This window comes from Aythya marila, assembly GCF_965140915.1.
Source record: "Aythya marila genome assembly, chromosome: 2".
In the NCBI taxonomy this organism is placed as follows: domain Eukaryota; kingdom Metazoa; phylum Chordata; class Aves; order Anseriformes; family Anatidae; genus Aythya; species Aythya marila.
In genome coordinates, this window is record NC_139043.1 from 98,866,439 (window position 1) to 98,879,394 (window position 12,956).

Sequence of the window (12,956 nt, forward strand, 5' to 3'; positions counted from 1 at the left end):
AACTTCATAGTGATATCTAACATCCAGTTAGTCCAGCCCTGGGTCAGAGGACCTCCAGAGATCCTTTTTAATCTAAATTATTCTACAATTTATTGTTTTTACCTTCAGAACCACAAAGGTTAATCTAGGCTCAGACTTCTTGGTTGGGCATGGTTTAGTGATGGGATTTGGTAGGTGAAGCTGATGGTTGGACTTGATCTTGAAGGTCTTTTACAACCTAGATAATACTATGATTCTATGATTTATTTTCTTTTTCTATTGTCTACCAATGCTAGTTAATAAATACCATAGTACTCTTGAAAGTCCTTGAGAATGCTTTGAAAAGCTTCACCTTACTGAGCAATCTCATCCCTATAGGGAGAACAAAATTTGTTAACATCCAAATCTGGGTAGTCTCTGTACTGTAGTAATTTTATCTTCTGTCCTTCGTACATGTAGGTATTTCCTACACCTATCTAGAAACAATTCTTCTTATTATATAAAATCCTAATCTCTGGACTGTGTGCTACCAGGATGTAGTGACTATTTGTGATATTTACTTCCTTTATACACAGCTACCTCTATCCCAGTGGATCCCTGGATCTTGTATTCCGGAAGATCTTTGGATCTTCTAATACCTCCAGTAGGCCCAGACTGCTGTTTAGTTGGCCTTAATTGACAACCCTTCAGTGACACATATTGTTACCTGAATGCAGCAGAGCTTTTCTTGAGATGATCTAGACTCATGCAGTCGCTGTGCCTGTGGTTTACTGTACAGAGAGAGAATTCATATATGGACTCCCTTGCAATAGGTGTCTTCCAAAACTTTAGATGGCACAGGTGATGTGTAGGGAAGGCAGAAGGAAGTGCTGTTTTGAAGTGAACTTGTGCTTTGCCAAAACAAGAGCAACTAACAAGCAAGAAAATAGGTGAAACACACATTTTCAGAATAAGAAATCAAAGTTTATGACTCAGAGAGGCAGTTATCTGTTAAGTTTTGCCAGCAAAGCTTTGCTTTCTTCCTTAGGAAATAAATAAATACTTCTACAGTAGGTGATAGTATGACAAGGCTTCCCAAGGAGGAAACAGAGCAATACCTCTCAGGATTCTTCTGAGCCTTGGGCACAGTCCTTCTGTTTTAAAGTCATAGTGTCTATTCCGGAGCTTTGTAATTGTATTTACACTATAAATACAGACCAAAGCCTGTGTAACAGAGATAAGATTATAAGAAATTAAAACTACTTTAGGAGCTCAGGACATCTTAGATTCCTTAAGCAGCTTTCTCATTTCAAACCAATGCAAACTAGTTTTGCAGCAGGATAGCCTGTTCTAAAGGACTCACACATCTTCAAAACCTTGAAGCAGTGTGAAAATGTTAAGGTGGTTTAAAATGCATGAAGACTTTTAAGGTTCTACAGGAAGCTAAGTTTCTTAAATCACCTAAATTTCTTAACTCAACTCCTGGACTGACTGGTGAAAGCAAAATGGCCTGTGTCCAGTATATCTGTTCTTTTTTAGAATGCTTAATGCAATTATTTATTTCCAAATTAAAGAAAAGGTTACATCCCAACAACTCTTGTGATCCCACTTTGTTTGTGAAGAAAATCTCCTCTATGTGCCAAATTCTATCTAATACACAGAGGTAATAATTGACAGCTATTTCCATCTCAAAATCTCAGCCTACAGTTGAAGAATGTTTCTTGCATGTTAGTGCAGCTGTGACCTATCTAATTTATCTACTAAGTGAGTTTATAATATGGATGCACCCAAAATTCATTCTAGAAGTCCAGTAGGCTCAGCCTGTTGTCACAGGCCTTGGCACCCCTGGAAAAGGACATTGTAGTGCTTTGATGACTCACTGTAGCTACTGATTCAAGAGCAGAAGTAAGTCCTTCCAGTCTCTGATTCAGAAGCAAAGCAAATTTCACTCACAAGGTATCCACATCCATTTAAAGTCTGTATACCATCAAAGGCTAGAAACTCATTCAATGTGCAGAGAACTAGAAGTAACCCAAATACATCTCCTATCCTTTTTCCTCCTCACAACCATACTGAGTTTCTTGCCTCTCTTCAAACAGTGGATGTTACTATCTCTGACTTTATGTTGTGACTTTTTAAGCTTCTCTATCGTTCTCTTTGAATTAAAGACTAATGGAGCAACAGTAACAAAACATCGAGATGTATTTAGATGGAGTGTATAAATAGAAGAAAAGGTCAGAAAAGCAGTTAAAATGCAGTAACCAAAAAGAGTAGTATTTATTTCATGGCAATAGCCAACCAACAGTAATTTTTAGATGGTGTTCACCATAGTTCGCGTATAAATAATGTATACCTACATTTGCCATAAACTGGACCACCTGGAATCTCTAGGCTAAATCAGACAGAGAAGTGAACTGAGCTAAATGCATTGGTTTGAGATGTTTTGCCAGGAATCTATTTAGTGTAACTAAATAGTATTCTTGGATACCAAAGAAGTCTGCCTCTTTGTAAAAGTGACTGCTGGAAAACTGACAAAATCAGTTAACATATTCCACTTATCTCTCTGCATTTTAAACTATTTTTTAATTAGTAGAAAATGTCTGTCTTTTTTCCAACTGACATATATTCACTCAGTATATTTTACAGGAAGATCTGAGTTCACTGATAATACAGGCAAAGATGTAATCATGTTCTAAAAACTGTGTACTCCATTGACATGGTCCAGAAACTATACTTCTCCTTCAAATACAGCTTGAGCCTGGCTAAAACAGTCAGACAATTTGGATGAAGCTTTGGATTGGAGAAAAGAAAATTAATTTATGTCTGTCTTTCCCAATTTTCATACTATTCCCACTTAAAGCACTAATTAATCTCAATTTATCGTCCTTTTTTAACCTCTTGTCTTTGCACAGTTTTGCCTAAATAAGACAGGTAAGTGGAGAAGATCACAAAAAAAGACTGTCAATAATTTTAAAACATACATATTACTTCGTTTCTTAAAGAAATGAGGCACATATGATCACACTCTTGTATGATTATCTCCCCAAATAATACTTAATGTTTTAGCAAAAATCAAATAAACTTGGCACAAAAGCATAAGGCTGGAAGACATTCTTATGAATTTCCAAGATATGACAGTGGGTAGAGACAGGCAATTGAAAGGAGAGCAGGAAAGTCTCAGCTGTTTTGTACATTGCTTGGCAGGGGCCAGCTTACGATTGCGCTGAGCACTAGAGTAGTCAAAGAAAATTCTGTCTATTTACAGGAGGCACATCAGGAGAAATACTGGATGATTGTAGTGGGAATTAGGAGCAAAGACTAAATAAAACCATGATTGTGGTTTAAAACAAAGACTGTAAAATAAACCATACCCTAGTATTCTATTTTCACAAAATAACTTACAGTAATCTGAAGAACACTGCAAAAGGCAGCTGAGAGACACTAATCATCTTTCAAATCCTTCCAACTCAAAATAAGATAAAACAAGAAAAAGGCTTCAATATTTTTCTTTCTTTCTTATATATATATATATATATATATATATAAAATATGAAATACCAAATTTCAGGAATCAGACCAAATCAAAATAAATCTGTGTGTGTGTTTGAATGGCACACATGTAAGAGGGAAATGAGAATAAGTTAGTGAAACACTACTAAATGAAGAATTAATTTGGGAGTAATAGCTGAAGGGTACTATAACTTTACATAATGCTGTAAACATTTTAAATTCTCCAATTTATTCATACCTAAATACAGGCATACAAAGTTAATCTACAACAGTGACTAGGCAGCTGTGATAAAATTCTAGAAAACTGAAGGACTGTTGTGGTTTTTTACCTGGCAGGTATCTAAGGACCACACAATTATTTGCTTGCTCTCTCCTGCAGTGGGATGGGAAGAGAATCTATGAAGCATGAAAACTCATGGGTTGATATAAGGACAGTTGAGTGTGTGTGGGGGAATAGAAAGGGAGAAAGAAAAAAAAAAATAATAGAAACAAGTGACGTACAATGAAATTTCCCACCACTAGCCAACTAATTTCCAGTCAGTCCCCAAGCGCTGGCAGCCTAGCTACTAGCACTAGCTACTTCCCCCACTTTGGTAAATTTGGGTCAGCTGTCCTGCTTGTGTCCCCTCCCAACTTCATGTGCACCCCCAGTTTACTTGCTGACAGGGCAACCATAAAAGCTGAAAAGTCCTTGACTCCGTGTAAGCAGTGCTCAGGAACAACTGAAACATCAGTGTGTTATCAACATTGCTTTCACTTTAAATCCAGAACACATTACAACACCAGCTTCTATGAAGAAAGTTAACTCTATCCCAGCTGAAACCATGACAAGGACAAAACCACTGTCTCACCCGGCAGTTTCTCTTTTCTTCTAACCTAATATTGTAAATCACTCAAAGCATTATATGTATTACCTGCTGTAATAGCAAATAATTAAGGAGGGTGTGGAGGTTAAAGATCCGTTACCTCTCCTGCACTTTCTGCTGTTAATTATTCTTTATCACATTTCTGTAAAACATTATGACTTACATCTACAGAATTCCTAGAAACTTCTCTAAACAACCACCAAACAGCCAAAGAAAAAGAGTTTAGTGTTTCCTACACTCTTTCCCACCACTGAAAACTAAACCTCGACGTATGTTTATTCTTTAGTAGAAAATACTAATGGTGAGTTGATGGAGATGGTGACTTGAAAAGAATCTAACAGACAACATCTTCCTTTTTACTCAAGATGCACCATAACTGTTTCAAAGGATTTTTGAATCATTCATAGGATCATAGAATATCCTGAGTTGGAAGGGACCCACAAGGGTCCTCGAGTCCAGCTCCTGGCTCCACACAGGTCTACCCAAAAGTTCAGACTGTATGACAGAGAGCATAGTCCAAACACTTCTTAAACTCCGACAGGCTTGGTGGCATGACTACATCCCTGGGAAGCCTGATCCAGTGTATAACCACTTTCTCATTGAAAACCTCTTCCTCATATCTAACCTGAACCTCCCTTCTCACAGCTATTCAGTTGTTATGTGACTATTTTCGTAACAGTAGTTATAGAAGAGATGTTATTATAATGGTTATTATATTATATATTATATACTGTATACATTGTATTAAATATTAATTATTATCTATAACATATATAGTATATATAATTCATTATATATTATATAATATAATAATATTATATAATAAATGTCATTATTATAACAGTTATTATATAACTAATCAGTTATTCACTAGCATGCACACCGTGGAAATTACATGCATACTATACCATCATAGAAATGAATGAGATCACCGTTCAGTCTTATCTCAGTATTTTTGCTATTCTTCATCTTTCCAGATATTAAGAATTCTTATCATTATATGGAAAAGAGCTGAAGAATTTAAATTGGGCATTGTATTGTTTAATTCACAGTTACTTGACTTGGTAAATTACGAAATTATTGTTGTTTGTGTGTTAATCATTGAGGCTTTTGAGGGTGTTTTGGGCTAAATTTTCAAGTAGGGCTCATATAAGATAAGTGTGTAAATCTGATGTTCTTATTACATGCATCTTCTCACTGATGATAATGGTTATTAATTTCTGCCATAAAAATTATTATTTTTTTTTTTTTCCCTCAGCATTCTACAAATTCTGGTATGTTTGCATACTCTGGAGGAAACTTTCATCCTGTTAGTTTTTTTGAAATGTGTCCAGGAACAAAGAACACCTTGTAAAGGTAAATATTATGAAAGTTTTTTTCCAACTAACTGAAACTTACTGAAATGTTACTGATGCTTTGTTTAGGCACTGCTGGTAACTGACTGTTCTTAGGATGGCAAACCCTTGTCCTTAACCTGCTAAACACGGGCTTTAGAGTTTGTGAAGGACAATTTTTCAGAACACTTATTTTAGAAAAAATCAATTTATCAAAGTAAAATTTTGTGAAGGGAGGGCACTATTGTCAACAAATTCATCTGGTTAAAACTGGAGAAAGAAATATTGCTGAAAAATAAAATTTTATTTTCAGATTAATCTAATCTTAGTTTTCGAGTTGGGGAAAAAAAAAAAAAGTGTTACCTTAAACTTGCAGTACCACAAATACATTATTTTAGAATAGTCCTTAAAGTATTCATGCATAAAAAATTAGATCTCTCTATATTATTTCAATTGTTTAAACAAATACCTCACATAATATATTGATGCATCGATAGCTTACAAATTTTAAGAGAATAAAATTTGCCTGCTTAATATTTTCTCTACAATTGTTATCTTTAGTGCCTTAGATTGAAGTAAACATCTTAAATATTTGGCAGCTTCTTCCCAGCTTCTTTAATCCATATGAAGAATAATTTTATACTAAGAATGCATTAATCTACTACTTAAAAACGTCACTGGGATAAATTTTTTCCATTAAAATGCTTCAGGCTTGCCTGAAAATAAATAATTGGCAACATTAACTGCTTTCATAAAGGACAAAAATAATCTTTAATTCAAGGAAGTGAAGGCACGACCAATTTCTTCAAAAATGTGAAAGGATCACAGACATTAAAAATAAGGAAATTGCCTTTGCTATTCTTATTTAATTTGCTGGTAAAACCACAATGCTGTGAAATAAAATATTTCTGCTTTTTCTTGACTGGCTTCTTTTTGTTCATTCTAAGACAATCAATGAGCAAATGTGAATCAACCTTCTACTTCAGGTTCCACTCCAAGAGAATGCAAATGATTATTTAGGGTTTTGTTCTTGCAGAATGCTTAATTTCCTCTTAAATCCTACTAGACATTGACAAATTTATGTACAGCATAGTACACAAATATAACGTCTATAGCTCAGTTGAAATGACTTTTTGCAATTTATTTATTATTTATTTGTTTATTTATTTATTTATGTTATTTACTGGCTATAACAATGATAGATAATGGAATGGAATGGAATAGATATGCTGATATTGACTTCTGATTTTAGGATCTAGACTGAAAGAGACCTCTGGAATTTTGCTATCTGTCCAGCTGTTGCACATATAATCAGTAATTCCCCTTGTTCTCACTGAACATAAAATTCTGTTAGCTCTTAATGAACATTTTTTTAAAATTCATTTTTAAATTCTGTTAGCTCTTAATGAACATTTTTAATGAACTTTTTTTTTTTTTCCAAACCACTTTCTGTCAAATGATATAATTTATAATATCAGTAAAGTGCTTCTTCTTATTTCTCTTATTTCTTGATATTATTTTGGGGGATGGAGACCTCTTACTTCTATCTCAGTGTCTTTTTATTTCTGGTTGTTATGACTAATACCAGTGTACCTCAGTGCATCACAGTATTTTGACAAAACCTGTTGCAAGAACACAGATGTTATTTTTTGATGTTTAGATTTGCTTTGCCTTTCTAAGTGACAATGCAGTATTTTTTTTTTTTCCTTTGGTGATTTATACTTTTTTTTTTATATATATATACTTATATTTTATGGGACTGATAAGCTGACTTCAGAACTAATGAAATAGTTCATACAGCCAGTGAGCAATTAATGCCATGATTACTTAACCTAGATGGAGAGCAAGAATGTTCTAACACTCTATGTCACGAGTTGCTTTCTAGTTAGGAATCAAATTTTTTCCTTAAAAATTGTCTGTTCTATGTGCTCACTGCCTCTTTTCTGCTCCCTTTTTTATTTTTTATTATTATTTTTTTTCTCTCTGAAAGATATAAAAGCAAGTGCATTAGCTTCATTGGATCCATCTTTGTTTAAAAACAATTCACCTTGTAATGTTGGCATGAATTCATTGGGACAATAATAAAAAAAATATAAAAATGGCACAAATTTGGCCCTAAATCATGGAGGCCGAATGGCTCTTTGTTGTCTGCTACTTAAACTTAATTAATCCCTTCCAGAAACAGCAAGTGAACAGATGAAAGTGATCTGTCTCAGTCTGAAAAAAGGGACTTCTGAACCCTAGGGACCTGGGCATCCCTGATGATTGCATTACATTAATAGCAGTCATGTAGCAGTCTGAAAACTGAAGATGTGAGTGAGAGCACACATGATAGCATACAGACTGAGCAGTAGGAAAAGTTACTCTATCCATGCAGGACATTTTCTCTGTTCTGCTGTAGGCTGACATACTGAGTTGACATAGGTGTTAACTTTGATTAACCTTTTGAATTTTTTCCTCTTAAGACATTATTTATGAACACTGTTATTTTTTAACCTCATTTTTGTAAGTCATTTATAACAACAGCTACAAAAGTAAGGAAAACATTGGGGCCTGAATTCATTGGTCTTTAATCCAGGAGCAAGGCAGGGTTTATTTGCCTATGAGAGCCAATTAAACCTTATGTAGAGTGGCTGAGGATCCAGTTACCATTGCAATATTCAGCTCACCATCCAGTTAGCTTGGATCTAAGGCTTCAGAATTAGGAACAGGGCTTAGTGAATGCCTTCTAAGGTGGGATGAGCTTTCTGCTCAACTTCACTAAGACTGGGCAGAAATGAGTACAGAGAATAATACAACTGATATCTTTAGGCAGAAGGGTTGTAAGTTAGAGTGAGCATGAAGTTAGTATAAGTTGAGGAAGACACAGGTGAATAGTTAAAAGCGTAACTAAGGTGAAGGACAAGCGGGGTAGTTAGAAATGGAAGGATCTCAGAATAGTTGAAGATGTGGTGGTGGGGAAGCAGGGAGAAACTATACTGAATGGAGTGAGGGGAAGAGGAAGGTTAGGAGGGAAAGAAGTAATAGACTTGGAGAAAATTTTCCCAAAGTTTACACATGTGCAGCAGTTGTGTCTTGAAGTTGGAAACATAATTGATAAAGAAACTTACAGGTAAGAAAAGGTGAGAGCTGGCCTCAGCCTTCCTCCAATGAAGAGGAAGGAACTGGTGTCAAAAAATAGCAGGTAATAGTAGATAAATGCCTGGAGAAGACTACATAGGCAGTCCTTAGCAATTAAGTTGCTAAAAAGTCTGCTCTTTGAAGAAACATTAAATTGCCAACAAGATGAGAATAAACACATTGTCAAGTCATAAAACAAGTAAGGATATGGGTCACAACCTAAAATCTGTACTTCTGTTTGCTTTAACTTTCCTGTATTCTGGGCAGCAGAAAGTTTGAGTAAGACAGTTATCAAGTATGTGTGTTTGTGTATATGCACATGATAAATCTGTTAATAATAGTAATAATCTGTTTTAAAATATAAACTATCAGTGAGGTCAAAGGAGACAAGAGGCGTGACAGATAATTGGCATAACAGGTAACTACTGTCTGCGTCACATTTTGAATGTAATACTTTTATTGTCTTTAATAAAAATATTTTATGTTAAACATTTAGGGTATGTTTATATCTAAGCATATAAAAAACAATGCTGTGTACAGATGGTTGTATATCTAATTTGATTTTATTTTTCCTATATTCAGATGTTATTGTGGAAAGGTTGAAACACTTTTGTTTCTGTACAGAAGAAATTCAGCATTTAGATTCTTTCATTAAGCTACAATAACAGCTAGTTTCACATTCAGAATCCTGAAAATTTTCCATTTAGGAGAATAGATACAGCAAGATGACATAATCTCCAGATTATTAGTGTTTGTTTTTTGTTTGTTTGTTTGTTTGTTTGTTTTTTTTTCCTAGTGCATTAGTTTTCTGTTTGCTGCTGCCAAATAAACAGAACACACAAAGTGGCTCATTAGAATTTTCATCACTACTTAGAACTGAAATTGAATGATTTTTATTCAGTGCAAATGCACTTGTTTTTATTGCACTTTGCAGCATTGGTGAAGTGGAGGGAGGAATCTAAGATTCCTATTAGAGTAAACAGACAATCCACAGTTCTATTAAGAGATTAATCTCCTTGAACCTCAGTAAAATTGCTTCTGAAACTCCGCAACATGGTGCTCTATATATACTGCAGTTTGACTCAGTACTGTAAGCAAAGAGGCATGTTCCCATACAGATGTAAGGACTGGGTAAGGATTTGTGCTTATCCAGGTACCACCTTTTTTCTTTTTTGGTCTTCAAGTTGGTGAATCAGCAGGAGAAGTTCAGTTTTAAAATGTGAAAGCTTTAATGGATTATTAAAATCTTACACTCAAGACCTGATTCAACGACCATTAAAATCAATACAAGACCTGACTTTGATACTTTGATAGGTTTCACATCATGCCCTTCAGCTTGTCTTTGCACTTAGTCACACTCAAAAGATTGCTCAAGGAAGAGCTTTTTTTTTTTTTTTTTTTTTTTTTTTTTTTTTTTTAAAGAAGAAAAGCTATATATTTCTTCAGAAGCTCCTTTACAAAGACTTGTTTAGATATTAATGTAGATATATAGAAATATAGATCTACAGACACATTACTATTTGATGACAATATTACAGTCACAAACTATAATATTTTGAGGTTCCCACAACTGGGAAGTGGGTTCCCATTAGAGACTGAGATAAACCTGAATACTTACTGCTACCACTTGCTTGTAAGCAATATTTAAATAGCATTGTATCACTATTGGGTATTGGAGGATAAACATTTATGAATAAAATTATTATTAGGGATACAAGATACACTAAAGTTAGCATTTTCATGTTGCTAGTAGAAGAGCTCTATAGACAGTCAATCTTTTCCACAAGAAGAAGATAAACTACATGTGAATAGAATGACAGACTTCCTTCAAAGTTCAACCTTGGTTGCCATGCAATTTTTTGGGAGGGTAGGTAGCTTAAAGTGCCATGTTATTTCAGTCTGTGACTACTCCTCTCAAACCAGAAAAAGGTATTTTTATGGGGTTGTTTTTTAGAGTTAACTTGCATTATCTTTGTGAGAAACTGTAGCATGAAAAGCTTTTGACAGTGTATGATTAATGTCATGGGCGGAAGAAACAAATCAAAATGTGATTTTGCCACTGCTCATTGTGCTATATTTTAAAAGAAGAATGCCAAGTGTAATAAACTATTATTTTCTTGCTGGATGAAGGTTACAGAAAGCCACCATGTCAGCACTATTAAATTTATCAACCAGGGTTCTGCAGGTGGACATTAAGTCTGTTGTAATGTCAGCATGAAACACCCATGATCTAATTGGCTTGCCTGCAGACACTCCATGTAGTCTCAAGTTGGAAAGAAAGGTCAGAATTCAAAGAACAGATGGCAACTGGCTAAAGTAATTAAATGCTGAAAATTCAATCCTTCTTTACACACATTGCACAGAATGTTTAATCAGAAGTCTGACCAGTGGACTCAGGCACACAGTATTTTCTTTGCTCTTTTCCTCTTTCCTCTAGGAGCTCACATTCTAACAGAAATAAGATATTTATACTATTAAATATACTGTGAGTATATTAAAACAATTCTCCTAAATAGGAAAATAACTTTGATACAAGAAAAGGAACAATTTTAATTTACAATGTTGTTTTCATTATGCAAAACATCCCTTCAGGAAATAGCAGAAATGGAAAGCAGATTATTCTCTTATCATTTGTCCTCAGTGCTTGTTCTTCAGTTCAAATACAATATATATTATGGTTCTAGTTATAGCCATATGGTCAGCAAAATAAACCATCAAATAATTAAGAGAGGAGCAAATTTAGGTTAATTTTCAACATCTATCAACATAATGTATCTCAACATACTGAAAAAAAATAACAAAAACATCTCAACCAATTGTAGGCAAAATAGTCTCATCTTGTGGAATTTTTTCTTAGTTTAATTTGTTGACAATTAACACAACCATTTGATTACTTATTCGGGTATTGAGAAATACCATAATCACTTAAACAAACACTCAGGGAACATCTTCCATTCCTGTTTCACCAGGCTTGTCTCCCCCTGTCTTTTCTGCAATTTATTCTTGGTCTCTCACCTTCAATGAGGCCTATGGTTCCTTTAACCACTCTTGTTGTGGGTCACCCACAGCTGCTGTCCCTCAGAGTGCATCCCTTCCCAAAATGCATTTCTAGCCATGTCCCCAGCAATGGGGAAATTTCCCCTCCACTTTCCTCACCTGTGGGTCTTTCCTTTCCTGTGGGTCTCCTCCCCACAGTGGCTGTGGCTCTTATACACATCAGGGCTGGGGTAGAGGCCCACTGAAGCACTGCAGGGCTGCTCTCTGTGGTGCTGGAGACGTCTGTGACACAGGGCAGTCCTTGAGCCCCGCAGTCTCCTTGCCTGAATTGTGCTAGATGTGCCCAGTATATCTGTTACTTTTAATGACTTTTAGGGGGAAAAAAAAAAAAGGAGGAAAAAAAAAGGACAGACAATAAAACCAAGTTGCAAATTTGTTGTTTATGATTTTCTCTGTTTCCTACAGGTAGTCTGAAATATTCATATTTTCAAATTTAAGTGACAAAACATGGTAACTATCCATCACTAGGTTCCATCATTAAATAATGGGCCAATAAAATGCTACAGCTACCATAATTTCACTATGACTTTGAGATAGCTTAGTTGTTACTAAATAAGAGATTTGCAGCTAGCATTTCTTGTTGAAATAAATAAATAAACAAACAAATAAATAAATATTGGAACTAGAGCTTGCTGCAGTTTTGAGCAGCAGAAGAAAATGTACTCCTTACAATTTCAGTGTTCCCCATCAGACACCCTCTGCTCTACCACTGCCCTAATAAAGTGAAAGGCACAGAGAAGAGTGCAAGACAGCAATTAATGACCACTGGAAAAATTCAGAAATGCAGGTTTGTTCATCAAATGAACAAAGCCATTCAGATTGCAGAAGTTGGCTTTTTGTGCCAATTCTGAGAAAAAAGTAATGACCAGAGATCTATGTATGGCTTGTCCACAGGGATATGTCTGTATTTGCCACAAAAATTTGTGGGTAGTATAATGTCTTGGTGGAAATAAAAAAAAAAAAAAAAATGACAACTGGCTCATGGAGAACAGCAACAGGAATACTTCAAAGTTACATTGGGTATGGGAAGACGTAACAAAGGATACAAAATATTTTGGTAACTAACCACAGAATCACAAAATCACAGAATGGAAGGGACCTCTGAAGATCA